This window comes from Melospiza melodia, chromosome 1 (genome assembly GCF_035770615.1).
Source record: "Melospiza melodia melodia isolate bMelMel2 chromosome 1, bMelMel2.pri, whole genome shotgun sequence".
Taxonomy (NCBI): Eukaryota; Metazoa; Chordata; class Aves; order Passeriformes; family Passerellidae; genus Melospiza; species Melospiza melodia.
The window spans coordinates 169781835-169808283 of NC_086194.1; the positions used below are offsets into that span (position 1 = coordinate 169781835).

At 43.0% G+C, this 26449-nt stretch overlaps 1 protein-coding gene across 6 annotated transcripts in view; it reads right to left on the minus strand.

Annotated features, from left to right (window-relative positions):
• SLC45A4 (solute carrier family 45 member 4) overlaps positions 1 to 26449 on the minus strand; it is an 81524-nt gene that overhangs the window by 34984 nt on the left and 20091 nt on the right. The window contains exon 1 of one of the 6 annotated variants that reach the window (XM_063174823.1): positions 23813 to 23885. The exons of 4 other annotated variants lie outside the window; for them this stretch is intronic. The gene's annotated coding sequence lies outside the window, so the exon portion shown is untranslated. Of the gene's footprint in view, positions 1 to 7408; positions 7432 to 23812; positions 23886 to 26449 lie in introns of those variants that run through there. One more of the 6 variants, XM_063174848.1, reaches the window with a different exon arrangement.

The following is a 26449-nucleotide window of genomic DNA, read 5'->3' on the forward strand; positions in this document are numbered from 1 at the left end:
CACTGGGGCAGCCTGCACATGGCAAGGAGGATGACACCAAGCCAGGAGCATTTGTTCTGGGAAAGGATAAAGAGGCAGGACAAAAGCAGATATCTGAGATTTAGCCCATTTGAGCAAGGCTCTTTAGGGATGACTGAAAAAGTTATTTCTGAAGTGGAAGATGATGGGGAGTGATCAGATAATTTAAGAGCCAGGAATAATGGGTGGTAGATGGAGGTAGACTTTGAAGCTGTAATTGACACAGATAAGAACAGCACATTTTAAACATGCCAGAAAAAGCAGTTACAGTGTTCAAGTGCAATAGGAGGAGGCACAATGGACAGGTTTTATCTAAAAGAACAGAGAATTACTGTTCCATTATGTCAATTTTGTGGTAAGCACAACGCTAGACTTCCTGCAGCACTTTCATCTGACTCCAAGTGCACGTCTAATACAAGAGCCAGAGAATAACAAGAGCCTCTCAGAAAGGTCTTCAGTTCTTTCCTAAGCCCTGCTCAGTTGTGTTCATGTTCATTTTAGACTGATATATATTCTGCTTCTTTTTTTCCAAGTTCATTTTGAATTTGGCAAGATTGAATACTGGCATTCTTTCTTCTCAATGAGGGAGAGAAATTCATTTACCTGATGGAAGTAAATATAACAGAGGCTTTTATGCAGCAAAGAACTCCAAAGTAAATGGCACCTGAAGAGAAGCTGGATTAAAATACCAGTGCAGAATTCTCTGATGTCTGCATCCAGCACTAATTGTTTTTCATGGCTAGTTTTCAAGGGTATTTTCATAACTAACAACAAATAAAGCAGAAAAAGGAAGAATCTCATCCATGGGAAAAGATTCCTGTTGGGCATTGTACACAGGTTGGATGTGAAGAGAACTTTAGATACAGAAATATTTCTGATCTTGCAGTTTATGGGAAGAGGGGACTGATGACACTGGCTCTTTGTCAGCTAAATTGCACATATTTTACTCTGACCTTTGGCCATGTTTTAGCAATGACAAAAACATATAAAGCAATAGTTAATATTCCAACAAAACAGGTAAGTAATATAGTCCAAAACCTAATCTGTAAGCAAAATTTTATAAAGCTTCCCAAATTGCTTCCAATCTTATCTTTGTTATACTTTTACTACCTACCTTCCACTGAGGCATAATACAACTGTGTCAAACACAAAACATGTTACAGGCTTGACAAATGAGTAATCCTCAAACAGGAACTCTTCACAGACAGAGCCTGTAAACCATCAAAGAACCAAAGGAAAATCACTGCCTTTCCTCAGGGTTTGCCACAGAAGAGCAAGTGTTATATAGGTCATATCTGTAGCCCACAAAATTTCATGGTTTTCTTTTCCCTAGGGAGCACTGTGATGCTTAGGATGCACAAAGAGCTCATGCTACATAATTATCCAACATGATGCCTCGGGCAAATGACTTCTATCACACATCTCAATGTGTTTTTCAGTTCAGGACTTGGGGGTTTGACAAGCAGTGTTCCTGCATTTGTGATGCCACCATCTGGAGGTCTGGTAGCACACCCATCAATACCAAAATAAAATGAGGTTAACAGTGATCCTGCCCAAACTGTTTAAGATTGAACTATTTTTAATGCATGTTTCCAGATCTCTCTTGCTAACAAGGAATTGGAATGCACTGTTTGACAAGTAACTAGAATTTCTGAACCAGTGCCAAAGCATATGACTGTGAGCTGTGGAGTACACAGCACGTTTCAGGTAATCACAAATGTATTTTTCTGAGCTGTAATAAAGCTGGCAAGTAGAAAACAGTGAAATGGGCCCAACTGGATTCCAGGAGAAGATTTCAAATCTTTCAGGTGGTTTTCTTCCTATAAAGCCATTGGGCATTTCCTCAGGCATTTATTGGTGTAAGAAACAATCTCAGAAGAGATGGTGTGCACTGATTATAAAAACCAAAGACAATGACAAAAATAAGCACAGCCTATGAAAAACTGGAATGAGCAAACTGAAAACGATGGAAACACTTCTGCCCAAGCACTATTGAATATCTAAGGAAAGAAGGAGAGGACTGAACAGAGATAAAATACCCCTTATCTCATCCTCTTCTTTGAAGTTTATTGCATTAACTTCCAGTCATTCATGTAGTTATCTCCTGCCTTCAAGATCTGCCCCTTCCATTATCATGAGTTTCTTTTACATGCAAGGGTACAGACCGACCAAAGCTGTCTCAAATCATGAAGAGCTGCATTCAGTTTTGCTCACAGGAATTATTTTCTAATGATGTTGGAAATACACTAATTCAAAGATTCTACAGTTTAAATTAATTTTATCTTCTTGATGAGGAGAGGAAGGATGAAGAGACACCTTGAGCCATCACTGCATACAATGACTTTTCATTGTTTATCACTACCTTCCCAAGGGAAAATAGCTAAGAATCAATTAATCAGTTATTACAGAATTTAAATAGGTTTTAATAATTCTGGTCACAGTTGTCATCATCACATTAAGACATGTCAGTGATTCATTCTGCTCAACACATCAAAAAGCCCCAAACAACAAAAAACCCCAAGTAGCTGTACTTCATGAAATTTTCAAATATTTACTTGGAAAAAAAGAGTAAGACTGCAGAAGCTGCCAGTCTAATAGGAGAGCATTCCTCCCCAGAGCCTTACAACTCACCCTCCTCCAATGCTTCAATGAGTGCATCCCACAGACATCCACACTATCTCACCTGTGAATCATATCAGATTGACAAGCCTGTAAGTGCCCAGTCATTCCATTTATTTGTCAAATACTTTTCTGCCAAGTTGGTTTATGTTCAGGTTTTCAAGTAATCTGGCCATATCTTGAAGAGTTATCTAGATTGATTTAAGTTTAGCTTTAATATTGGCATTAGAAAGAAAGGTATTCTGAGTTTATCTGTCTTTTCTTTAGGCTGCATAAGTGTTTGGCTGAGCACTTCCACCACCATGTAGCAGACAAACTTCACTTATTATTCCTTCCACAATTCAATGTGAAGTGCACAATGGGTTCTGCTTTGGCATCTGACTGGCTTGTGAAAGGACAAATCATTTGGGCTTGTGCCTTTGCAAGAGTAAAATAGATTTTGTCCAAATACAATTGCTGGTGTTTTGAGTTCAAATGCTCTGTGCTCCACCACACCAACAGACAAAGAGAATGCTGCTGTAAAAGAGCAGTTCTTAAAGGCAAGACTAACCTTCAATCCCTCTGCAAGCATGGCTGCACCACTTTACAAAGCCTTGTCCATTCTCAAAATACATTAAAAACTACTCTGTAAGATCAGACAACTGATTTTGTAAAGAAATATGACATAAAATACATCACCTGCTTACACTCTAGGTTTCTCCTTCACTTTGAGCTGGTACAAACAAGTGCTTTCTCTAGGAGCACCATTCTGCTCTTCCTTTTCTTTGCCCCTTGTTCCTCACTCCCACTGCTTCCTGTGCAGCCACACAGCAGCACGGCAGTGAACCAGACACTGTAACTGATCCAGGCTGAAAACAAAGCTGACAAAAACATGTCCAAGCAGCTAAAGAAATCCTTTCTGAAATGCTGTTGGCTGCAGGGATCCACACCACAGTAACAGGGAGGGAAGTGTCCCTTTAGGCAGCAATACCCAAAGCCAGGGTGAAATTGCAGCTCACAGAGGAAAGGAGCTGTTGGTGGGTCCCTGAGGCTACAAGGTCAAAAAGCAAACTCATCTGCCCAGCTCCAGACACCTGCTGAGCAGGAGGATCCTCAGACATGCTGGCAGACCTCTCTTGTATTCCCCTTGTACTGGCCAGATGCAAGGCAGAACAGCACTGGCTTGGCCAGCAGGCAGCTATTTTCTCCCTGGCAGTTCTGTGGCTCTGTTGCTAATAATTAGCTGCTGTTTATAGTTACAGAACTGGTGACAAGGGATGTTTTTTTGGCCCATGTCAATACTGAAGTGTTCAGTCACTGCACTAGGAAGAAAAACATTTAGAACACATACCTGGAAGTTTTGGCCCAGCTGCATAAATGTGCTCAGCTGCCCTACTCGAAGTTCAGAGGAAGGATTTTATCCTTCTGTGATCTGATGAAGTTGTTCCAGCATAAAAGTGTAGACAAACTCTGTGACTTTCTATATAGGTGAGTCATAAGGCCTTTGGTTCAAAAGGGCAGCAATTATAGGCAGGGAGTTGTTTCAATTCTCTTTAAGACTTCTGTCAGCTAAATGTAAACATTGAAAGCTTTGTAGCTACTACTTTCTAAAAACAGAACTGTATTAACCCTGTCAGAGGGGGAAGACTACACTTGTTCAGGAATATTTTTTTAAAAAATCAATTATATTATGTATTACTTAACTACATTTCCATATATGAGCTGTGTTACCTCCAGATTCTGAAAGCCAATCTCTCACTTTAAAACAGTCTTACATTACCCTGGACTGGCCTGTTGTGAATCACAAAACCCTGCCAAAGGAAAAAGGTTAAGGCTAACTGGGTGCAATAAAGAACCACATTTGACATGTCCTAACATCTAATTCATCATTTAGGTAATCAAAGGCATTGAAACACAACAGCATAAACCAGCTTCTTCCACAAGGACATCTTGCCCAAACAATCCCATGACTAATACTGACTGCAGGTCAGATTCTTAGCAAGTTCATCTTGAAACCTGAGATTTGAAAAAAAGAAAAAAAAAAGAAAAAAAAAAAGAAAGAGAAAAGAGCCACTGGAAACCAGCACAGTGCTTTTGCATCATGACCTACTTTTGAAGCTACCACACAATTTAGGCCACAGAAGCAAGGTCTGGGCAGGGGTAAGTCATTCTGCAGCACGTTGTGAATTAAAACAATATGCAGCAATCTACCTCACACAGAGAAACAGCATTTTTCCCACTTCTTCCAACACAAACTTTTGTCTGCCTTCAGGACTCCTCACACTCTAAGTCAGTTGATGTCTCTTAAAACCTTGCTGTTTAAGCCAAAACATGATGTTTCTAATACAAATTCATCTGAGAGAAGCAGATGATGCTGGCAGCTTTTCTACTCTTTAACACTGAACATCTGACATCCTCTACTCCTCCAACAAATAAATATCCAAACCACAACTCAAAACATAAAAGGAAGGGTGTGAACAGCTTGATTTTGGAAGGGTTAATGAAGACTTGTTGCACCCTTTCCTCAGTATGTATACAAAATTCCAGAAATTATTAAAGCCTGACAGGCTTACAAACTCCAGCCCTGCCTAAGTTAAATCTTCCATAGGGTTTCCTGCTCCCTTCTTTCCACAAAGCATGGCCTTGACTAGAACCCCCTTGGCTTTCTTGGGACCCTCTTACCACCCCTCACACTTCTCAGCAAATGACCAAGAGGAAGATTCTGGCTCCTGCTGGAAGAGGTGGTGCTGCAGTCACAGATGGCAATCTGGGCAGGACAAACTCCCCAGGTGGGAATTTTCCTGCCTGGACACGTGAGGAGGAATAGAAAGCTCAAGAGCTAAGGTGGAGAAGTGAAGGTGCTTGTGACATTAGGGAGAACAGCTTTGTAAGACAGCTCTATTTCATCATTATTTGTATTTTGGGGCCAAGATAATTTCTCCGTTCATTACTGGGAAAAATAAGTAGGAAATCATGGGTCTTTATGCAATTACTGCAACATTTCTGGGAAGCCATCTTTTAAAGAGAGATCCAGAATTTAATGTGAGACAGACTTTATTCAGTGGATTGGATATTATACTGCTCCCTAAAGGCACAGCCTGTTACTAATATTAGATCAGATTACATTGTTAAATCACGGCTGCTGCTGTTTTTAGTAGGAAATAGTTCATTTTGTTAAACTGGAGAGGTGTCATTATCTGATTTAACTTGTATTTTGATTTACTGATATGTAAAAAAGTCATATATACTCACATTATCTTCATGTTTATTAATACAGACACATGAAACAAGTAAACAGCTAAGGGAGAATGTGCATAAATAGCAGTGAGAAGCCTTCAGAGCTAATGGAAAACCTAACAGCTGAGACCAGGGCTGCTGGGAAGAAAACAAGCACTAAGAAGCAGTTTCACAGCACAGCAAACACATAGGCATGCCTGATTTGTGATGGCTGCATCTCCAGCTAGCAGGTTCTACACCCAAAATTAGGTAAAGGGCAAGACAGCAAGCACTAAGAGCTTTCAAAACCAAAAGCCAGCAACCAAGTCACCACAAAAGCACAGAACTCAAAACCTCATGGGGACAGAGATCACTCAGGCCAGTGTGCAAACATGGTGTTACGGGCTGACACTGCTGCAAGGCAATAAGAAAATTCACTGATTTGGTCAGATAAGCACAAACTTCACTCTGGCCTGAGCTAAAGCTATGGTCCAGCTTGGAATGTCCTATTAAAAGATCTTCAAGTTTTTAAACCATGTTGACCCCAAATGTTATCTCCCATCAGAATTAAACAGATTTGTTCCCTCTGTGAAGTAGAACAACAGAAGAAAACAAAATTAAGGCTATCATCAGCAAACATCTTAATACATAACCAAGTGGATTAACTGCACCAATCCCACCTTCCTGCAGAAGGAAGGGCAATGTCTAACCCAGCAGGGCTGGTGGTGCCAGAATAATCCTACTGGGACATTGTTCCCAGTAGCATTTTTTTGCAAGTTCTTTCAACCAAGGCTGTCCTCACAATTGCAGTGGGAAAAATGGAATTCACCAGAGCAACCTTTGCTGATTTTCCAGAATAAGAAATACTTTCTATAATAGGTTGAGACTAGAGTTTAGTATGAATATTCATCCATTAAAAAAGTCAAGCCAGGACTGATTACTTAGACTGTATCTGCAAAGTTAGACATCCCTTGCAGATGCTACTGTGAAAAGCACATTTAAACTAATCACATTCACTGCCTGAAAATTCACAGGCTGGTTTCTTCAGGCTGCAAATACTTCAGAAACCCAAATACTGACAGAATATGTATTAGACAATTACAGAAGCTATTCAATAGATCAAGACAAAAAAAGAGCACAGTGTAGATCTTCATAAGCCGACTTCCTCTAGCATATCATTAATGTCTGCAAAGTCTAATTCATTGGAATTATCTTCAATTACCAGTCCCTAAACGCATTACCATCATTCAATCTCAGAAAACTCTGTTAAAGGAAGCTTTTGAAAACATCCCCAGAATTTTGTTCACCCTCCAACAAAGAGGGAGAAGTCAGGTTTTGACCGGATTTTAGTAACTCTGAGGAAATATTTACTCCCTCAGAGAAAAATCAAAACAACTCAGAAGAGGGTTTCTCACATTTCAGATTCTCCAAAGGGTTTGTAAACAAGTACATATAACTGGTTATATCATCTTGCACTAAGTGCTCTCATTTTGCCGTGTTTGAGTGGACTCACAGATCAAAGGGGAACCTCATCACCGTGATTGCTTGGTAAAGAAGCCAGCATTTACAGCCTAACCTGCAGTCTGAGCCCACACCGACTCATCTCGATTGCTGCAAATTGTCTCCTGTCAGCACAAGGGAGAGAGATTCCTTCTCTTCCCCACGCAAGCTTTGCCGAGATTCCCTCCATCTGAGCCAAGGAAAATACTCCAACGCCCCCTGATGAAGTATTAAATGGAACTCATCACTTCAGTACTGAAAGAAAGGAATAAAAGGTGTTTAGAGATAACATTTATTTCTTTCTTACTTCCTGGCACCGAAAGAATTCCACCTCCTCCTAAATCTGCTGCAAAGGGTGTGGTAAAGAGCTGCTTTCCACCCCTCTGGCCCCACATCTGCAATGCACGAGGTGGTGCTAACAGAGGAAACTGCAGGTTCAGGGTGCAGCACCTTCGGTAAACATCTCCAGCGCCTCCCTTTAGCAGCACAAATAATTACAAACAAACGTGGAGAAAGCACACTCCATAAAAAGGATTGCTGGAGCACTTGAGCAGATCCCTGCTCCAGTTTTTGAGGCTGTCCCAAATACCAGTGTGACAGACGTGTTTATGTACACTGCCATGAAGTGGAGCTATTTGATTTCGTTTCTCAATTATTTAAATAAACATTTGAACTGACCTAGCAGTGATGCACAGCCTGTATATTTTAAGTAAGGTGTAAGATTACAAAACAAGACAGACAAAATTAATAATTTCCTCTTAACCCAAATAATTATTAAACCTTAAAATCAGAGAATTACTGTTTGGTCAATAATATGGAAAAATCAGCACTTTAAAGGGTTGCATCACCACACTGATTTCAGACCTTATTTACAGCATTTAGGATCAATACAGTAAGAACTTCCACAACCAGTACTTTTAACAAAGAAGGGAACCCACACCACAAGAGTTACACTGCAGGAGACAGAAATACAGGTAATAAACAGACTGTATTTAGGCCAAGTTACAACCCATCCATTTTAGTGCAAATAAAATGCTTTAGATAGCTGGTTTATAAGCAGCCCCAGAGAAAGCTGATGGTCACATTTAAGAGCAGCTTGATCAGGACATTTTGATGTTGGACCATGAACAAATGCTATTTTAGAATGTGTTTTGCCAAGCTCTAACCCTGTTAGAACTGTCAGGATAAGATATTTACTGACATGTACACTAAAATAATAAGAGGTTACAAGTGCTTGGCAGTTGGTCTTGATACATGAAGACCAGCTAGCAGGGCAATATTTAGAGGACACAAACCTCTTCCATTTGTGACTCTGGAGAACTATGAAATACTTGGCAAAGGCTTGCCAGAATTTGGCATTTTTACCTAATTTGGGAATGACTGTCAGCTGTTCTCCTCTTAGAGGATGCACAAGCTCCAGCCTCCATGCCACTTCAACAGCAGACAGACATCTGGACACTCTGGGGTGAGACCTGCAGCACTCCTGCACCACAGAAGTGTTTGTACCCTGCTGTCACATCAGTGCCATCACTGTAGAGGTTCCTGCAGGTGGAAATATTTGAAAGCAAACCCAACAGCCAGTGTAGGCTTAGCCCTGTCACAGTCTGACAATTCAGTCATGCTCTGTCAGCCCCAACAACTTTTCCTGCATTCTTCCTGCAAAGCAGACAGCTGCCATGCTCCAAGGGAAACTCAACATAGAACCCAAGGGACAGAGCTGCTCTGTGAGATGGAGGCAGATCTCATCCATGGGACTCTAAGCATCCTCATTTCATCCAGATCATGGGTCCTGCACCTCTCTAAGTCCCCACAGAGACAAGTTTCCAAGGCAGAGTGGTTAAGAGGAATCAATGGTTTCAGCAGCTGCTCTATATTTGTTACAATGCAGCTGGGACTACCACAAGCAGGTTGTAAAGGCAGTAGAGATGCTAATGTACATTTAAATACCTTGAACATTGGTTGCCCTTGTGAGATATTATTCCCAACTCCTGCCAAACAAAACCAAAACCAACCCACCCAAAACAACAAGCAAATGCTGTTTGAAAGGCATCTAACCTCCCAAAAGCATTTTATTGGAGGTTACTATCAGATAACACAGATGGATTACCTAAAACATCCTCAGTGAATTAATCTTTCTCATGCTAAAGCTGCTTTTCTTGAATATCCATAAGAACAAAACATTGTTGCAAGAGTGTCTACAGGACTAGGCAGGCTTCTTCTAGGAAGGGGAGATTTCTCTGCATTAAAAAGGTATTTCAAATCAACAAGTCATAGCCAATGTTAATTTAGCTGTAAGATTCAAAGTGATTGCACTTGAGTCACTCTGCAGATCCAGGGCTGCTGACACAAAGCACAGGGCAGTGAGAGGTTCAGCCTATACAAGCACGATTGATTGTTTAGAAAACAAAGCTAATCTAGTGGTTGTTTCTTTATGCAAGGCTAATTGCATACCAGCTGGAGTGCCTTTCCAGATCATTCTCAGAGGCAGAATGAATTTGTGGTCAGATAATATCACAGGTATTTCTCTAAGTAGGCAGAGCTGCTTTAATGTGTACAGGCACTGAAAGCAATATATGTGAAGTGCAAAACAATGAAGGAAACACCAGAACTGAAGTGCACAAAGTAGTTTGATACTGAAGTGTAACAGCTGAGCTGGCAGGTTATCCTACTAGACATCTAATATCCTCAGAAAGGGATGGGATCCTCTTTGCAAAGTGCACTCAGAGAACAAACAATCTCTTTTGCTCATTCTATTACCCTGGATAGATCCTGAAAGCTCAAGCCAAGGGGGAAATCCAGAGAAAGAAGTAGAAACCTGAACTGCCAACAAGATAAATTTGGCTTTGTGCCTTTATTGTTTAAAGAGACACCAAAATACACGTGCAGTTAGTGTAAGCTATCTTCAGAGGGAGGAATGTAAAAGGGACTCCATAGACTGAGTGTAAATAACAGCCACAGCTTCAATTCAGGACTGAGTGTCTCCTAATAATTCTAAAAGGCACACCAGCTACAGCCTGGAGAGTGGGGGCTGATTTGAAGGATAAACAGGAACAGCAACATCTTGCTCAGATAAATCTTTAGAATTAGTCTAACAGGCACCTAACACTAAAGGGCCTGAGCTCAGGGACTGTAGGGCTATTCACAGAACAGAGGAAGAACTCACCAAACTGAGCTGATCAGTGAATGCTGCCTTCAGTGCTCTGGGGCCACCTGCTTGTGCATCTCACCAAACTGACAGGAGCATTCTCTAAACCTGAGTAACAGCATCTAGCAAGAGTGTGGGTTTCATGAAGACAGTTCAGCTAAATAGCTCTCATTCATAATCTGTCATCCACACACCTTTACTATTGTGCCTAAAGTCTGTGCTTCCATCACTGACTTTTCCTCATCTTGTTCCACTCACATTCAGTCTGGATTCCTCTCTGCTGTTCTGCTCAGATGGCAAAAGAAATACCAGGGCAAGAGTTTTAGTCTCTACTCTTTTCTGTGGTTTAATCATCTTCATGGTTTGGCAGCAGCTGTTGGGAACAGGCACACCAAGACAGGGACTCAGCTCTGTAAGCTCTCAGAGCTTTCTGTTCTCTGATCCTAAAAGTATAATGGATGCAGAGTCTTCTCACTGCTCCTCTGGAAAGCTGAGCCTGACCCTGCAGTATTCCAGATGTCACATTTCCAGATCTGTCAACTCCTTGCAACTTATTATTCCAAGATTCTACTTGCAATAACATATTAAATTTCTCAGTTTTTAAAATTGTCTTGATGTTTATCTTTGAGGAGATGGCAATTGCCCACAGCAGCATCCCAAGCAAGGAGTATCACTAATGGCAGAGGTCAGACAAAGGATGATGGGAGCACACACACACCTGGCTGAAGCTGCTTGGTGTTCCTGACTAGATAAATTTCAAAGGGATGTTCTCTTTCTGTGCTACAGAAGAAATCAAAGGCTTGCATCTATGGGAAGAAATGGGGGAGACCAGGAGGACAGCTGTCATATCTACAAGGGGGTGAGGTAAAGTTACAAAACTGAAGTCAGGTACTTGAATGAATACTGCACATATTACCTAATCTCAAAATTTCAAAGAGTTTTACATCTTCAGACTATTTCTTTAAACAACTGCTCTACTTTTAACTGAACACTTTCTCTTATCAGTTTATTCTGGTACAAGATAGTGGCTTGGCTCCCACCCCAGTTCCCATGAAGATAGTTAACACTTACAGATTCCTTTCTCTAACATCACAAACAGCTAAATCCATTTATCACATGTGGAATTGATAAGGGGTACAACATTCATTCCTGAATTATTTTGCTGTCTCATTGTCTGCATGGCATTTATAAGCACAGACTTGTCATTCAGCTTTACCACCCCAAGTCCTTGAACAGCAGACAAAAAGTTGTTACCTTCACAGAGTGATATATGTATCACTCTGTATTTGATTTGAAGTATTTGAAGTGCTACACCTGCTTGAAGTATACAGCTGTTAAGAGCAGGCAAACCAAAAATATAAAGTGAATGAGGCTTTGAGGAACTGGCAGTTATCCTGGTGACATTAACTTTGCCTGGAATTTCTGAAAGCCTTGTGTAAGCACTTTGGCATATTGGATAGGTTGTTATAGGCCTCTGGTTCAAGGAAGAGATTTTAGAATTGATTCTAGACAAGTAGAATTGCCTGAATTGGGTCACTCAAGAAGTCTTCCAAGGAAATCCTACTCTGAAACACTTGAAGGCTTTAATAAATTAGCAATCACATAGAATTTCACAAGTCTTAATAAGCAGTAGGATGTGCCATGCATTCCTGAATATATTCAGGCTCTGTCAAACTTTGATGAAACCATCACTGAAGTGGGTGGGACACTCAGACTTAAAGGACATTACAACAGCTCCCACAAATTTTGCTGTGAAGAGTAGCTGGAGTACTCCCAAGTAGCTGGAGTATTCCATAACAGTATTCCCAAGAAAGGTTTCAGGAGCTTTCTGGTGTTGGTCCAGAAATATTATCAGCCCATGCCCTGAGAGGAGGTTTACTGAACAGGGATCTCTTTGTAAGGATTCAAAAGCATAGTGTGAAATAAAACCAAAACCCTAACAAATATTTATTCAAACACTGCTTCCTGATAGTGGTTTAGAGAAAGGATTGCACATTTTTTAGGAAGACCTGTGGATTCCAGCAGAGAAGCACAACCCAATCAGTACATCCTGTGGAAAGGAGATATTCTCACCTTTTTCCTAATGTCCCTTTTAGAGGTGAGGATCACCTCATATGACAAATGATTCCTCATCAAGCACAACAACATTCAAGCCAAACACTTCATGACCAAAGCATGCTGTACATCAAACTGAGCCAAGCAGAAAAAACTGAGAGAGGAAATAATCAAAAGGACAGGAACCAGAAGACATGACTACAAAGTCTGATGGGCATGGGATTATTTCTAAACAAAGTCTTGACTGAGTTTTTCAAATGCAGAAGCTGAGAAGCTGTTGAAGGAGCAGCATAATGTGAGCTCTCCATGAGGAAGGTAATGATTAGGCCAAGTTAGAGAATTAGAGAATATTTTCTGGATGCAATGGGTAACAGAAGTGCTATTATCCATCACAGGGAGGACAACAGCAGGTTCACTCCTTCCTTGTCCCATCCACGGATCAATTTCTCACGGCTCTGCAAGCTGAGGTTGCTCCCTGCCATTCCTTCATCCTCCTTGTGAGCACACAGAGTTTCCCATCTCCCAGAGCCCACAAAGGCACAGACATTTGCATGTGCTGTGTGTAGGTGTGAGCCTTCAGCAGTAACACAGGAAGCTGAGGAAGAAAACTATTCATTTCTTGTAGCTTGTGAACAGGAAAGTACATCCAGTATTTGACTAACAAAATCTTAATGCAAGTTACTGGTCAGTTCAGAGGTATTTGACATTTTACACTTTAGTCACTTGTCAGAGTGAGGAAGCCCTTAGGGTGATAAATTTCATGCTTACTGAACCTTATTTTAATGAAGTGCATGGCTTGCCCTTCTGGGCTGTATTTTATTTTGGCAGCTTTACTGAGAGCATTGTGCTTAGTCATTTTACTTTTTCAATTACAGGACCAGCACATGCAATAAACTATTGTTTTTATCATTTGAGTAATCACCTGACAGATTTTCAAGAGGAATAAGATTTGATTAAAGCAATCAGCACTTAACCATAATATATCCTTAACTGTTTTAGGTTTTAAGAGCCTAAATAGATTTGAAATAATTTAATGTTGCTTTATACAGCAGTCAAGATTTAACAGATAAAACAGGGACACCACATCCTTGTTATCTCATTTAAGTGAAATCCATTTATCTTCCTGTTAAGTTATTATTCTTCCAGTAAGAAATTTCAAAGTTCAATGTATTGCCTCTATATAAAGACTTTTGCAAAACACGTGGGCAGACTTTTGACCCATAGACTTCTTTGGAGAAGTACATATGATCATATAGTAAAACAGGCCTAATTCAAAAGGTCACTTCCATTTTGTTTTAAACCTTTCCTTTTAAGCCCAAAGATATTTAAATTTAAATTTCAATTCCATATTAAAACAGCCATGATGTGACACATTATTATCCTTAACTTGTATTCTGGTTTTCAGTCAAGCTGCAGTCAGTTTATGGGGTAGAGAGTTAGGGGATAAAAATGTCTTAGTTTATCAGGAAAAAATAAAACCTGCAGGAAAAGAGTTCACATGGTGCCTGTAAAATTCTTCCTACTTATCTGTAGTAACGTGAACAGCAGTGTGCATAACTCAAACAAGTTTTTTGCTATGAAAGCTTTTTCATCTTCCTCTGAGGACTTTGTGTGCCTTTGCTCACCACTCATACATGAAGTCTGGAAAAACACAATGAATATAAAATGTGCAACTGAATTCTGTATTTTACCCAATGAAAGAATACTTGTCATGTTACAATGAGCATCAACCAGGCTTAAACCTTCACTGGGCAAGGAGAGCAAAACTCAGCCTTCAAAACGTGGAACTGAAATTTACATAGAGAAATTTCCCAGGTATGAAATGTGAACTCCTTCTGAAGAAGAGAGTAATCAAAACAGACTCCAGTTTACTTTAGGACACATGGGCTAAATCAGCCATCTGGGTAGGATCTTCAGAGGCTTGATCCCAGATTTCTCTGCTGAACAGCAAACAAACTGCACACATGTATGTGCCTTCTCATATGCTTTTTATTAAATACTCCCTACCATGAGGGGCAGGCTGGACAAGCATGTGCTGAGATTAAACTATTTCAGAAGCACTGGCAGTTCAATGTTGCAGCCACAGCTGAATCCCAGCGGTCTGAGAGCAGTGACATCTGTCTGTCCCTTTGGATACATCCTCCCCACATAGGCTGGGAGTGAAACCCCCCACCTATGATGAAAAAAGCTTCCCAGACTTTCAGGCTTTTGCTGCATGATCCACAGTTTAATTCTGCACCTAAACTATTAGTCTTAGAAGGGAGTGAAGATCTAACATGAAATTACAGGCCCAGATATAAACAATGCAGGATGTATTCACTGCTCATGTAAGCCTGCTGTATTTTCATTATTCCCTGCAAGGCTGGAAGGGTCACAGCATTATTACCATCCTAAGCCCTTTCAGATGCAAAAAGACAGACTTGTGTGGCTTTAGTCTTAGCTGCTCACATCAAGCAACTTAAAGCTCCAGTTTGTCCTGTGAGGCCAACAAATTAATGAAGGAAAATTCTGGGCTCTTGCTTGCTTTATCAGATAGGATGGAGTAGAGAAGTTTCCAGCCTTGGCTTCCTGCTTTCCTCTCAGTCCAGTCCAATATTTTAAAAATTTCTCTGGTGAAAGCCAAGAATTGGCCAGTGTTCTTGTTTTTCTCATTCTTTGAAAAGATATGACTACTACCCAGACAATGAGAAAGGAAGTTATTTAAACCCTACATCAACAGTGAGTAAGAAAATGAAGTATTATAATGGCATTAGCACAACTGCATCAGGTGAGAATTAAAAATTATGCTGGACAGTCACTAATGCAAAAATAAGGAACCCATTTTTATTTAATATTTTGACACAGGCAGGCTTCCACTAAGTCACAGGGAAATGCAGTATTAATGAACTGAATGCTGCTACTGGAGATAAACCAAGTGTTGCTTTCATTTGCACAGTACTTTCACCCTGACCACATTCATTTAGATGCAATGAGAGGACAGTGCATAGTGAAGGTGTTAGAAATACAGAGCTGAAGTATTCACATGCTCTTATTAGAAAATACACCTTTGGCATTAAACCTTGGAGAACCACTACCAACACCTCTTTATTTCAAACTATTTTTTCACAGAGAAAGCAATTTTACTGTGAATGCCTGAAGCACAGAACTGCAGCAACTTTCTTATCCCATCTTCTAGGGCAAGATCTCCAAATCATTTGGACAGCAGCAATTTCTGCATGTAAAGCTGAAATCTTATTCCCTACTTAAAGAATTTGTCTTTTGCAAGCTATGGTGTGTGTGTGCATATATATATATGTATATGTGTATATATATATATCCAGTCAATACAATAATTTCACATAAGGATTTAAAGCTTTCTCTGTCAGTGATGTTTGACCATGGGCCACTTAGAGCATGGCTTTGTCACTGGGGAGCCCCTAAAACTTCAAAGGTCACAAAAGGCCATCAGGGACACATCAGTTACAAAGTTCCCAACAGACAGAATGAGGCTGTGATCCACAATCAGGGCAGCTCAGCAGGTTCATTGAAGGACCCGGCAAGTGAGATACTCAGCAGTACACAGACTCTCACAGAGCCACCCAGACAGGGAGTCTGTTGACAAAGAGCTTCTTAAAGAGGCTGAAGCACAGGGAACAGTGTAGCCAGTATTGTAGCAGTGATAAATTCAGGCATTAATTACAACCAGTTATTCAGTAGCCAGCCCTAACAAAGAACTGGAACTGATCTCCTAGAACGTGTTAATTTAGGAGCATAGTTAATGAGGAAGAGAAAACTGCTAAGTGCAGTTGAGGGAAATGCCATGCAGTGTTGGGCTGCTGGATGAGCTGGAAGTCTGATAAATGTGCATGTTTCATACTTTGCAGTAATTGAGCACTGGGGTTTTTTGGTTTTAGTGTATCTTTACCACAAACAGTCAGGGTGATGCAGTGAAATTGTTCATGGAGCAGAGTCAAGTTTATACTGTACATCCCTGAGACTCATTAGGTTTTACATTGACATTAAAGTGATGCTACAGACATCTAGCCATGACCAGGCTAAGAATACCCTGGGACACAATAATGAGGCTTTATCTTAAGTCATCACACCAAGGCTATTACTTGGCCACAAATATATCCTGCTGTTCTAACCAGTAAAAGTCTTGCTAACAGTGCAAGACCAAACTCACCAGACACACAGGCATCTGATGTTAGCACAAAACTCACTGTATGGGAACCCAAACCCTTTTATATACAGCTTAACTGGGGGCTACTACACAATTGAACAGCCATGGCAGTGTCCAGGTCATATGCATACAAAGTAGATTAGAGATCCCACCAGTGCTATAGGGTCAGAGGCTTATTTTCAACTGGCACCCTGAACTGTCACGCAAACTATCCCAGAACAATTGCCTGGAAGGGGACACACCTCATCTGATTCAATTCCAATTCTTCAGTAGGCTGAAATATCTGCTATGCAGCTGCATAATGAGCGTTTTGAACAGACTGTACCTGGAAGATGACAAATTGGAGAGGTGATTTGAAAACAAAGCAGCAGAAAAAGCTCCAGCTGTAAGAACATGAAGGGAACAGGTAACTGCCCATTCACTCTTTTTTCAGTTCATTGAAGGGAATTTGACTTTTAGGAAGGTGGAAGTGCTATGATGTTGGAAACAATTAGGGTACCTGTGCATTGAGATGTGGGAGCCTTTTCCCTCTACACCAAAGTTAGAAGCAGAACAAGAGCCAAGAACAAGCCTACATCACAAGCTGATTCCTCCAGCTATGAATCAGACAGCAAACAGGACGTGCACTAGAAGGGCTGGTGTTAAAGCAAGCTGTGCATTTGTTTTGGGTTATTTTTTGAACTCTTGGGAGTTAGCTGGCCAGCCACACTACTCTAAGGAGCAATAGTTCAGACTGTCAGATCACTCCTCTGGGAGTACCCAGAGCCAGACAGCTCAGGCCAGTGTACTTGCTCAGATATTCCCCTCATGAAATGGGAGGAGGATTTTTTTACCCTGCCCCCACCTCCCCCTGCCCCCCCAAAAAAAATCAACCAAAAAAATCAACACTCCCTCAAGTTACCTGGAGGCCCAGATCCAGCATCAGGACTATTTAAGAGTTGACTCCTGTTTCTGTTATTTGTACCTCCATGTGGTTGATAAGAAAGTTGTAGGTTAAACAGTGCTCACTGTTTGCTGTGTGTAAGTGATGATAGGAAATTAAGTGGCACAGAAATCTGACTGCTCTGCAGTCATCACTTGCTGGGTTAAGCCCCTGGTTTCTGGATGTGGTCCAGAAAGATTGATCATATATTCAAGGGCAGAATGCAGAAGATAAGAGTGACATGCCGTTGTGCTTTTGTAAAAGAACACTGGGTTCGGCCCCCAGTTAGATCATTTATTTATCTGGCACTGAAGGGTGATAATGGCTTGTTTTCAAGTCTCCAAAATAAATGAACTCCACTGCATGCAGAAGTAGTCCAGGCCAGCCAGCAGAGGATAGAAAATATGCAGGGTCAGCATAACACTGGTTTCAATTTCAGTTACAAAAACATTAGAGCCCTCATTTAAAACAAGATGAGGAAACTAGGTCCTCTCTCCACTCTGCTGAGAGAACGAACCTTCTCTCCCCAGAATACTGACAAAATCCACTTCAAACAGAGTTTAGCCAAACAATTCAGGGTAACACCTTTCTACTGCCATTTACACACTAGAATTTTCTTTAAAGTATCTTTGGCTTACTCTTAAGACCAAACCTTATCTTCTACCCTTTTGTGCCTTGCTACATGAGCAGCAGCTATTGACTGACAATTTCAGTCGTGCAAGGAAAGTATGTCTCAGTCCCCTCCCAGAACAGCTCAGGCCACCAGATTAGTCAGCCTTCATGTAACACTGCAAAAGAGACTGAGTCAAGCCTGAAGTGTCAGGCCAGCCAGGTCTCCTAAAGCTAAAGTTTAATAGCCTTTATCCCCCATAAATGGGAGTCCTGGAAATCAAGTCTTCCCCATCTTTAACTGGGTCTTAGGTTTTGGTAGTGGTCCACATTGTAGAGACCAACTTCCCACCATCTATAGATTGAGATTCATCTTTTGAGCAGAACACATGCCAGCAAGAGCCAAACCAAGGTCAGGAGCAGCTCTTAAGCCAAACCCAATCATTACCCAACAAAAGCCTTGTGTCCTGATGCTTGCCAGAGTCACTTGCCAAGAGCAAGTTTGATGAGGAAACCTGGCTGCTTGTCCCGAGTTGTTACAAAGCTGCATGCCAGCTGCAGTCCAAATGAGTGCACAGCACTTGTTGGAAGCACCAGCAAGAAGGGGCTTTAGTTAATAACCACCGTGTGCCAGTTAGGTCACAGCACAAACCACTCCATGGCTCAGACACTGCAGGGCTCTGAACCCATCACTGAGTGTCCAAAGCCCAGCTTTTAACCCAAGGCAAATTCACTCTTGGGCAACTCTATTGGAGGTCTAGATTTTATAGCAGGAAATCAGCTCTTTTGCATGCTGAGTACCTTGTTTCACTTGGAGGAATGTTATACTTCTTTACCACACTAAAGAGTAATGATTTTATTTAGAAGAGCAGTAATTACTCAGTGCTTGGATACAAGAGCCCCTCACAGTCCCAGAAGTAGGATATGATATCTGTTTACCAGTGGAAGCTTTGGGTTGTTTCTCTGGGCAGGGCTGTGACCCAACTGCAAGATGTGTGGGTAACTGATAAGCTGCTGACTGTAAAAGTCACCTGACAGCAGCAGCTCACTGAGAGCACACAGCCCCTGGCTCACAACACCCCACAGCTTAATGTGTCTGCTGCCATGCTGGGTTTCTGGGCTGCCCAGATCTCCTGTCTGAAAGGTGACCCTCAGGTTGAAACATCAGCTGTCAGGCTACACTCATCCTGGCAACATTCTGCTCCAACTCTGACAACTGGATTGTTTTCTGGTTTTGCATGGAGCATAAAACACACAACACCCAGAAAGTTTATTGGACTTGATACAGCCAATAAATACAGGGCAGGTGTAATGCTCTGCTTAGGAAAGTATTGTTTCACTCATGTCACGTTTAATGCTGGTATATTAAGCTAAGCAATGCTCTCTGCACTCTGTAATCCCCAAGTCAAGGGACTACTGCTGAATCAAAGTGCTCAGTGAGGCTGACACTAAGCTGAAGCACCATGAGCTCCAGCAGAACAGGTATCAGATCAGGTAATCCATCTCTAAAGGAAACAACTGCACACAAGGCTGTTCTGTTGGCATTTCTGGCGAATCTTACGCCTATAGCTGGAATAGCCTGGGATCTTACAAGTATTACAGATATAAAGGTCATGGGAGTGACCCTTGCAAAACTAAAACACAGCACAAACAGTTCTTCATATTACTCATTCCTCTGCAAGCTGCTAAAGCTTCCTCCTCCCTCACGACAGCCTTGTCACTTGCACAGGGCTCTCCTGGCAGATCAGCTGGAAAGCTCCACTCCAACTCCACTGGCTTTGCCTCTGTTCAGCATGCTTTCACACTATTTAAAGTAGCCTATAGCACTGCAGTCGCTTTGAAGGGCAAGTGAAGCTTGTTTTTATGTCAAACATGACACCAGCACACACACACACTGTTGCTCAACAGACACTGCTTGATCATTTGATGAAATTATTTTAGGGTGGCTTATGTTGTTAGAGGGGCAGAGAAGTTACAGACCACAAATAAAGCTCAAAAGCAGCTGCCAGCTCCAGCTTCTTGTGATGGGCAGTGTGAAGGATTTCACTGGTTTTGCCCAACATGCAAGCAGCAGTGCCCACATCCTGCCAGTGGAACTGGCTTTCTACTCTAGGAATTGCTGCTGGAAGCCATAAGGTGCTCAAATAAGAAGTGCATCACAAGCAGAGTTTACAGACAAGAAAAGATCAAATGCTCCTGTGTAAAGGAACTGTTTACAGCTTAAATCAGTGTCTGCTGAAAGTCCTGAAGTGTTACCTGCAGCTGTGTTCACAACTGCAGGCATCACACCTGGCAGGTCATGCCAGCCTCATCTTCCCACCCAGGGATTCATGACCCCTAAAGCTTCAACTTCTTTTCTAAGCTGGCAACATATTTTGACTGCATGAAATGTTTTTCAAATGTTAGATGCAGGTTCACTGGTGAATTACTCTGCAGGTACCATCCAATAGTAATTTTCTCCTTGTCTTTATAAATGATCCATTTAAGTTTATACAGGGATAGAGGCAGAGTCCATGCATTCCTGCCTCAGCACACAAGCAGAGCAACATTATATTACCAACTCTTAACTTTCTATCTGCCAGAGAATCCAGGAGTGGAGTGAGTTTAAAGGTAATTAACCTTGGAGGTCACAGCCCTGTGAGACAGGTCCAGCTTCAGCCTGCTCTCAGAACCTGGATTTCCACCTGCAGGAATCAAGGCAGTTACTTCAGAAAGCTCCTCAAACAGGCTCAACACTTGCTTCAGTGTGAAAACTCCAGGTCACATGCACTCAGACATACAAGCATGTGCATTGTTTCAGTCACAGTTACACCATGCTTCACTGGAAGCCACAAAAATATTCCCCTTGTGCCTCCCCACTGAAAAGGCAAATGAACAAAGTTGGACTTTTTGAGTTTTGCTGCAACACAACACAGAAGGAGCAGCAGGTTCGCCAGCTGTCAGTGTTCCTGCCACCTTTACATGACTAATAAGGACACCTCCAGCAGAAAACAACCTCCCAAGGCAGCACAATACAACTGTATTAAAACAGACTGATTTCTTTAGGCACATTTCAGCTTGGAGGGAGAGCATTGCCCTCGTTGCAGGCAGTCCCACGGCATCCAAGCAAGATCACATCAGCAGATCCTGCTCGTTCCTTTCCCAGCAACACTCCCAGGGAGCAGCAGCTCCTGCAGGAGTTAACCCACAGCCACACAGGAGGGTTTATCTGTAGAACCACACGTTTTCCTTTTGCTGGAGATGCCTCAGTCATACATAATTGAACACAAGAACTGCTATCATTTACTTGCTGGAGAGGCACAAGCCAAGCCATGTAAAGCAGCCTCTGACACTCCAAATAGCAAACTAAAATAGAAGTTGTTCCACTGATCCCACCCATTAGATCATGGAAATTGTTATTTTGTCATGAAAACTCCCTTAAGTATCCAATTTAATCTCATTAATAGAGGAATGAAGCTCTCACTTCCAAGACAGCAGCTGCCACTACCTTTGACATAAACAGGAACTCACAGATGGTTTTGGATGCATCAGAGACTACTGGATGCATCTTTAGGAGTTTAAGGTAGTGTCAGCTTTTCAAATTTACAGTAAAAAGCACTTCTGTAAGCATTTATAGCCAAAGTGTCAAGTAAACAGTTTAATCTCTTGTCTGAAACCTCTTTCCTTATTTAGGAAGGGAAAAATTAGGCATGTTGAACATTTCATCAGTCCAGTATAATCACTAAACAAACCAAGCAAGGAAAACCTTATCTTTCACAGTACTGGTAGGAGGGAAGAAGTCACACAAGCCACACAAGCAGTGCAACCACATCAGCAACCCTCCACTCTTCCAGATATTTACAAAAAAGCCTGACCTGGGGAGGGAAGCAAAAAGCATTCACCAGCTCACTCTTTGAGCTCAAGCACCTGCTCAAGCCATATTTCATTAAATATTTCAGTAGCACTCTCTGATCACACAGTGGAACATGACACAGCTCACACTGGAGCAGTTTTTGCAGAGCACAGAGGACACATGCTGTAACAGTGCAATTCCTTCCCACGGATCCTCAACACGATGCAGTTATTTGGCTGTATCTGTACCCAGTGCTGCCTCTCCTTGTAGATCCAATTCTTGTAACATCTCTTTTCCTGAAGGAGAAAAGATCTCCTCTGTCTAACATTCAATATCCTGCAGTATCTCTCCTATGCTTTTCCATTTGTAAATCCCTGAATTAGCCAGGCTGCAGAAACATTGATTCACTCACCACACCCGGTGCCAAGTCAGAACCTCGGCAGAATCTTTGCCTCCCCTCCTTTTTCCCCTCTATACCTAGAGAATACTGAAGGCAAAGCACTCCAACAGAAAACTGCCCCATGGAGAGAGTATTTTGCAAGGTCAAGCAGAGTTTCTGCACCTGCTAAAGGCGCTAAATTGAGGCAAATTACGAGTTGTAGATCACGAATAACATGAACCTAAGGAAAACTGCTGCATTCATGGAGTTTTAAGAGCAAAGTTGGAAGTAATTTCTTTCCCCAGTACCCTCCCACCATCATATCAGGCAAGGAGAGACTCAATTGTTTTGTGATAAAGCTTTGAGATCAGGTGACAGATTAAGTGTGGAATTATTCAAATGGCAGACTACTGAAGTTTAATAGTCTGAAAAGGCACACTAATTTCCATCTTTGGTCCCTTTGTCAAGTCCTCTTCCAGCACAGTCTCCACCCAACACAATCCTAAAGGGGCACTTAACAAGTTCTGTTAAAAAGAGGTGGCTCAGACACCCCAAACAGGTCTCTCCAACATCACCTTACTCATTCCTCCATTCATTCCTCATCCCTTCCCAAACTCTGCAGCCCAACATCTCCTTTGCCCGATTTCTCACCACAGCACATGGTATTTCTGATTTCCATCTCTGCAGCCTAACATCTCCCTCACCCCCAAGATCCTCATTGTCTTCCCATCTTCATGACTTCACATACTCATACCCCAAAGCTCCTCAACCCTCTCATCTTTCCAATCCCATATCTCCTTCACCCAAAAACTTTTTCAGCCCCTAACCCCAAATCTTTCTCATTTTCACCAGCCCCTTATCTCCCCCACCTCAATCCTTTCCTCACTGCCCTCACCCTAAACCCTTCCTCAACTTCACCAGCCCCTTACCTCAAAACTTTCTTCACCTTCACCAGCCCTTCATATTCCTCACCCCAAACCCTTCCTCACCTTCACCAGCCCCTCACCTCAAACCCTTCCTCACCTTCACCAGCCCCTCATCCCAAACCTCTCCTCACCTTCACCAGCCTTCACCTCCCTCACTCTCACGACCTTCTCGCCCCAAGCCCTCCCTCACCTTCACCAGCTCCTCACCTCCAACCCTTCCTCACCTTCCCCAGCCCCTCATCCCAAACCTCTCCTCACCTTCACCAGCCTTCACCTCCCTCACTCTCACGACCTCGCCCCAAGCCCTCCCTCACCTTCACCAGCCCCTCATACCCCTCACCCGAAACCCTTCCTCGCCTTCCAGCCCCTCAGCCCCGCCACCCCACAGCTCCTCAGCCGCCACTCGCTCCAGACACCCCTCACAGCCCAAGCTCCCGCCGCCCCCCTTACCTGCCCCCGGGTCTCCCCCAGCACCCGGGACCTGCTCCGTGCGGCGGAGGGGGGAGGCGGCGGCGCCGGGGAGGGCGGGGGGGGATGAGGGAGGGAAGGAGGGAAGGGACGAGGTCACTGACGGCGGCGCGAGCGCGGCGGCACCGGGCAGCGGCGGCCGCTTTATACCGGGTCCTCGGGAACCGGCACCCGCTTCCGCTTCCGCTTCCGCCCCCTCCCGCCCCCGGGGTCATGAATATGCAGCGAGAGAGGCGTGGCCTCCCGGGGGTACGTGAGGTGTGGGTTATGAATATGTATCAAGAGGCGCGGCGTCCCTCGGGCTGAGGGCGTGTGTCATGAATATGCAACGAGGGGCGTGGCCTCGGGCAGGGTGGGGACGGGCGGGGGGCGTTGCTGGGGGGCGGGGGGCGTTGCTGGGGGGGCGGCGGGCGGGCTACGGGGGCGCCCAGGCGTGCGCCGCAGGGGTGCCCACGTGAGGGGAGCCGAGGCGGGCGATGGCGGGGCCGGTGTTGGCGGCTGGCAGCGTCACAGAGTGACACAGAATACTCACCAGTCGAGTCCAACTCCTGGCCCTGCACAGGACAGCACCAACAATCCCCAACAATCCAAACAAACTCTCGTGCCTGCGAGAGCTGTCCAAACACACCCTGAGCTCTGCTACGCTTGGAGCTGTGACCACTTGCCTGGGAAATTGTTGCAGTGCCCAACTACCCTCTGAGTGAAGATCCTTTTTCTAATATCCAGCCTAAACCTCCCGTACACCATATCAGGGCATTCCCTTGAGCCTTGTCACTGGTCACCACAGAGCAGAGATCAGTGTCTGCCCCTCCTCTTCCCCCCTGCAATAAGGTCTCCCCTCAGTCTCCTCCAGGATGAACAGACCAAGTGTCCTCAGCCATTTCTCCTATTCCTTGTCTCCTCAAAGCCCTTCAGCATCTTCATTACCCTCCTTTGGTTGCTCTCTGATAGCTTTCTATTTTATATTGTGGTACCCAAACCCACACAGAATATTCAAGGTGAGGCCACCGCAGAGCAGAGCAATGCCCTCCTTTGCTCAGCTGGTGATGTTGTGCCTGATGGCTCCAGGACAGGGTTGCCAGGACACTGTTGACTTACATTCATCTTGCCATCAATCAGGACCCTCAGATCCCTTTCTGAAATGCTCTTTCCAGCGTCTCCTTCCCCCATTTGAGTAGCAAGAGTTTTTCCCTCTGCCCAGGGTTGAACGATGAGCCTGTTGTCACTGCTCCTGGGTTGAAGAGGGGCTCTTGGTTGGAAAGGGAGCACAAGTGGCAACCTGAGGGCTGATGGAGGCTCTGCCTGCACTGTCGCTGCCAAGGCAGTGGGCATTTGCACAGAAACAGAGCACAGACCCCCTTGCCTCTCTCAGGCAAAGTTGTGCCAAGTAGAGCTGCAAGCCAACGACTTGGAAAGTGCAGGAGTGGGTGCTGTTCTCTGCCTGAGATACTGCAAACATGCTGCTGAAATTGTCCTTCATCATGAAGGAGAATAATACCTTTTCCTCATGTTTGGCTGCAGTCAAAGTGTCATCCTGCCTCCCCACCTTCCCCTGCTGCTCTGCTCACCAGAGGCCATGAGCTGCCTCTCCTCATGTCCAGCCCTATGACAGGGTATGTGCCAGGCCACCATGGAGAGGGTGACATGTGGCATTTATTATGTATTTGTCACATCTGCAGAGCACAGCCCTCAACACACAGTGCCTAGTGACTCTCAGGACATGAAAACACTTCATTCCCCATGGCAGCCATAGCCCTGCCAAATTGGAAGAACGCTCTGCAAACTTGCCATAAAAGACTGTTGTTTTTAGTGCTGGTGTGTGTTTTTTTTATTCCCAATTAAGGTCTTCTAGCTTTAATTGTGCTGACTGCATTGTGCAGGCTAGCATGATATTTAATTTTCATTACTTACATAAACTGGGGATACATAAAGCAGCCTGCAAGTGGCATGCAAAAATGCACATTACGTTGCGTAAGTGTAATTGTTTTCTGTTTCTTGACACACCATTAAGTAGATATTCCAAAACAAGTTTTTTTAATGGTGAACTTCTTTTTCTACAACTCATGAATAAATAAACCACAAAGCATACCAGACTTCAGAAAAGGAAAGCCACAGAAGGCAAAATGGAAGAACTGTACACATCTATTAAAAAGCAAGATAAATCTTGAGTCTAACAGAGGGACTTTATTACTTATCCTAAAGAAAAAAAAAGTGAGCAATATTTTGTTCTATGATGCTGTTATCAATATGTTTTTGGTTTTAGGCTAATTCAGACTGAGGACTGAAAAGCATGCATGACCAGTCATGCACAGCTCACTAAATTAAACATCCTCTGGTGAGGATGTCCAAAGTCCATTCAAAGAGTGTTGGGTTTTTAGACATACTACAGATGTTTATAAACACAAAAAGTGGCCAAATAATTATCTTAAGTAGCCAAATGGTGAAGATAAAGGATACACACCCATAACAGCCCAGTGTAACACCTACTCTTGACAGCAAAACAACATCCATTGTATCAAAACTGCAATACACATCAATAAAACATTAAAGGTTTTTCCACAGAAGAAACAAAATATACCTATACTTATAGAAATGTCTAATGGTTCTGTGGTAAGAAAA